Genomic DNA, 5264 nt, shown 5'->3' with positions numbered 1-5264 from the left:
GCACGTCTGCCTTTTTATTAAAATCCGTTATTCCGTCTTAGTAGTGTTGCTTCTCCTGATTGTTTTCGCTACTTGACATGCGTGGTAGTGATTTGTCAGCGCGCAGTTGTTTGAGGGTGATAATAACAATTGTAAAAGAAGTCCCGAAATATTGTGAAATTCTGTAACTACATTTTTATGTAGGTAGGTATAAGGCGGCTTTTACTGAGAGCATTGAAATGATTGCAACTAAATAATCATAGAAAATACAAAAATAAGATTGAGAAAAAATATTTTGAAGTTTTTATTAGTAAAATGCATTTACTTTACATAAGACGAGTTAGTAGTGTTACTGTAGCATATAACTCCATCTTGTAACTTTACAGATATGTATTCCGACCTCAACAATAATACCGTATTCATTGTCTCGTACTTACAATCTGTAAAGTGACACTCAAACGGTGAAATTAAATGTAACAGTACTATAATTATAGATAGTGGAATCTATAGATGAGCGAAAGCATGATAGGGTTCTTTTTTTTTACCATGACATCATACCCCTTAATATTTTTATTGAAATCCTGATGTCATGTTCGTTTGGAGAGACGTTTGACAGTTTTTTTAGCGTATATTACAATCATATTAAAAAAATAATGTTTCATCACAAACAAAAATCCTCATTCAGTTTTGACCATCATTCAATTTTCAAGATCCGCAGTGAAACACAGACACGGGCGGTAGTTCAGTCATGTTATGATTTTGTTAGTGCAAACGATTGTAGAACCGATGTGCAGAGAACGGGGAACCAAATATACTAGGGAAAAGGAGTTGGAAAAGCTGATCTGCAGATCAGATGCGTTTGGGCGGATCATGCACGTGCCTAGACGGCCAATGTTCGTGCATGTGTATAGGTCTGGGTGGGTGCGTGTGCGAGGAAAGCAATATGAATGTTTACAGAGCGCAATCAGTGATGATCGTCGCCGTCGTCAAGAGATGGGTATAGTGGCTGCCGTATTAACGTGGTCGTTAGAATGGATACCAGTTTCATATCTTATAGCTGCTTGCTAACTGTTTTTTCTAGGGGAGTGGCGGATTTCGGTGGAAAATGATGGATTCAATTTTCTATGCTACTTGTTGCTTATTATTTATGGGCCAGGTTGCAGCTGGTTGGAACTTCACTCAGTAGAAAGCTGGAAACTTACACACCCAAGAGATCTCACACTGAATTACTTGATTAGCTTTGATAGCTAAGGGATTTAATTGAGAGTATGTGACAAGGTTAAAAGACTATTATTCTTCCATTTACTTCCACTATTAACTTTTTTTATGTATCAACAAGCAGATACGTATTTCGTTTCCTACTTGGAAACTTCTTCAGTGTTTGTTATCGTCGATAACAAACACTGAAGAAGTTTCCAAGTAGGAAACGAAATACGCATCTGCTTGTTGATACATAAAAAAAGTTAATAGTGGAAGTAAATGGAAGAATAATAGTCTTTTAACCTTGTAGCATTTCCCCTAAGACGCTCTAAAATAATTAATCAGTATGTGACATTTTTTTTCCTAAACGGGTGTGTCACTGCGACCAGTTATCAGATTAGATCTATTGTAGCGTAACCCGTATTTTTAGTGTATAAGTGCAGGTCGAATTAGTCCATTCCCGATCAAGAATGCATAACAAAATTATAACAGGGGGAGTTATTTATTTCAGAAAAATAATGTAACAACATGTGTTATAAAATTGGCTGGTTAGTTGTTAAAATAACAAAAATTATATCAAAATTCCCTCTAGCCGTAACATAATTATATCAGAGGTTGTTACCTTCATTTCAACATTATAACAACCGTTGATATATGATTATGAGGTACGAAAATCTACTTTCATGGTAATTGCCTACATCACGTATAAAAATGTGGTACGATACAACGCTGGATTTCCATCCATAATGTAGGCAATTAACTTTGTACTAGCTATTAACGTCGAACATTGATTCAAGTTATACTGGAGGTGATTACCTCCGCTTTTTCCAATATCAAAAAATGTAGGCAATTATTTTGTGTAAATATACATAACTAATGTTGTTATAATTTTGATATGAAATAAAACTGGCCGAAGACACATTTTTATCGAATTATCTAATTATAACACACGTTGTTTTAAATAACAACCATTGATAGAATTGAGTTATAATCTTGTTATGCATTCCTGATCGGGTTACTATTGAGAAGCAATGCAGTATCGGTTTTGATACAGCTCTTGTTTTGTTTTCTCAAGAGCATCATGACAAGGTCCCGCTATTGACACCCTTCAAAGAGAGCAATTTCATTGTAGGCGCGCCCCTTATCAATGGGAAATCAATCCTTTCTTGAGAAAACAGAACAGTAATACTGTTATTTGGCCATGCATCGGAGCCCTAGCCACATCCTTGTCTTTATTACCATTATCTCTCCATTATTTATTACTCTATCTCTATCTACCAAACCATCTCTAGCTAAAGAATTTGTTTAGTTACTAGAATTTCCGTGTGTTAATCTCACTACCATGTAGACCTGTGCGCCGAAGTATTTGAGAACGGCGGCGGCGTAAGGCCATTTTTACACCGGCGGCGGCGGCGTCACGACGTAAGCAATGTTCGGCGGCGGCGTGAATCGGCGTGAAGAATTTTGGGCCCTGAAAAAAAATTTTACGGGCAAGGCATATCATGCTTTTTATGAATTTTAAGGTTTTTTGAATAATTGGGTGCTACAGTCAAACATCCTAATAGCTATAGCTTGTATCTGTACAGCAAAAGTTTACATAACATCCTCCACTAGGACATTGCCGCATCACAGCACATAAACTCATTGGAAAGTACTTCGGATACAAATCCAAAAACTCGTTTGGAAAATCCTCAAAACATTCCGCAGAAAATTTAAAAAAAAAAGAAATTATAAGAATTATAATTTTGAATTTCCCTAATGAATTTTTTCAGAACTTCCTTCAAGAATTCCCTTGAAAAATTATTTGGATATTTTTCGGAAATTCTTACCGAAATGTCTCCAGAAGTTTCTTCAGGAATTTCCTTGGAAATTACTTAATACTCACAATACGGACAATACTTAATACTCATCCTACTTGGTTGGCATGTGTACAAAAATACATATGAGATAGTTAGTTCTGGAAATGTATTGCGAGAGTTCGGCTGGTGCCTGGTGCTGGAAATTTGGTTTCATCAGTACCCGCTAAGGTGCGGAGGACGACGGAGGTCCTTCGCAGCTTAGTAGGGAAGCACCTGTCTAGCGTACTAGGGTGGTGGGATCAAAGCCCACCGAAGGGGCGGTTACCCTCCAATACATTTTCCGAACTAAATCTATTACATGTGGAACATATGCATAATCGAGTTTCAGACATAGCAGAAACTCCTGTAGACCTTAGAAAATTTCTTCAAAAATTCCTTTAAGAATTATTTCGGGAATCTCTTCAGAAATTCGTTTGTAAATTACTTTTTTTTCAAACCGTTGTTCAAGTGTATTTTAAGTTAAATAGGTTTAACACTTAAATACCTTTGGAAATTTCTTCGAAAATTCCTTTAGAAATTCCTCCAAATTGGAATTCTTCCCGGAATTATTCCTTCCAAGAATTTTGTATGGTTTACTGAAGGAATTTCTTCCTGGACTTCCTGGAGGAAATTCCAAAGCAATTTCTGAAAAAATACAAAAGCCTTTCCGGATGGTTTTCTGAAGGAATCTCTGAATGATTGTCCAAATTAATTCCTGGTGGCTTTCCTAAAAAGATCTTTGAAGAAATTCCTGGAGGAATTTCCGACTCAATTCTTGAAGGAATAACCGAAAAAGAACCTGAAAAGATTTTCGAACAGAATTTTAAATGAATTTCTGAAGGAATTCTGAAAGGAATTTACGAAAGAATTTTTAATGGATTTTCCGAACAAATAGCTATTGGAATTTACATAGAAATTTCTATATTTCTACAGGAATTTCTTCGAAAATCCGGACAACTCAACTTAAAACTCAACTTAAAACTCTAGAATCAAGACTACATTCCAAGAAAAACTCCCAAAATATCGAGATTCGGATATTCTCAAGAATTATTTGGGAATTACTGAAGGAGAATTTCTACAGTTTTTTTTGTAGAAACCTTAAATAATTCCCTAGGACATCCATTCAGAAATTAATTCGGTAAATCATCAAGAAACTCATTCAAAAATTCCGTCAGGAATTCGATCGGTAATATCTCCAGGAATTCCTTTAAATGAAACCAGGTTTTTCTTTGGAATTTCTCCTCAGGAATAGCTTCGGTACTTCTTAGGACCTTAGAAAATTTCTTAAGGAATTGTTCTGGAAATTCCTTCAAAAACTCTTCTAAGATTGATTTTGACAATTCTATCAGGAATTCCTTCCGAAATTATTTTTGGAATACTTTTAAAAATGTCTATCCATGTAGATGGGTACACTTCCCCACAGTTGTAATGGATTTGAGTTGTAATGATTTGATTGATTCCTCAAAGAAACCAGCTCGGAAAGCTCAAAAAGGAAATCTATTCATTAGTCTGTTGGATTACACTGTTGAAAGCAGATTCTCTCTATCCCTCGGCCTATCGTAACTGCCTCTGCTTACGGGTCCGCCACCTACGTTTTTTGCCCTCCATACACTGCCGTAATCTGAAAAAGTGACGTATACGCTATTTTCCAAAAATGGTGTTCACGAGTACTACTCATCGAGCTCTTTAACAGAAAAATGGAAAACATGCATGTTGTAAAATGGCTGTTACGTCACTTTTCCAGATTACGGCAGTACAGCAGTGCATTGAAAGCAGAATGGTAATTAAATTCGACTGTACTATTGTGTGGATCCGTATACAGAGCAAGACTCAAGCGAGAATGGTCGATAACTACATACATTCATACTTTTATTTTTTTTTACAAAATTCCTTCGGAAATTATTTTAATTTCTGGAATGTTTTCTGGTATTCCATAAGACATTCCATTCTCTCGGAAATTCATCTAGTAGTTCCTTCGGAATTTCCTTCACCATTTCCTTCCAAAATTGTTGGACGAATTTTCAGATATCTCCGTACGAATTCCTAGATCAATTTTCAAAGGAACTCCTCAACATTCTTAAATTTCCTAAACAATTTTACTGGACATACCTCCAAGAATTCCTTCTGAAATTTCTCCAGGGATTCATTCAGAGAATTCTCCAGAAATTACTAAGGAGATAAATCCAGAAATTCCTTAAGGTCAAGACTCTAAGAATTTTCTTCAGGTATTCCTTCAGAACTTCCTTC

Source organism: Armigeres subalbatus, chromosome 2 (genome assembly GCF_024139115.2).
Source record: "Armigeres subalbatus isolate Guangzhou_Male chromosome 2, GZ_Asu_2, whole genome shotgun sequence".
NCBI classification, from domain to species: Eukaryota; Metazoa; Arthropoda; class Insecta; order Diptera; family Culicidae; genus Armigeres; species Armigeres subalbatus.
This window is presented reverse-complemented; position numbering follows the sequence as displayed.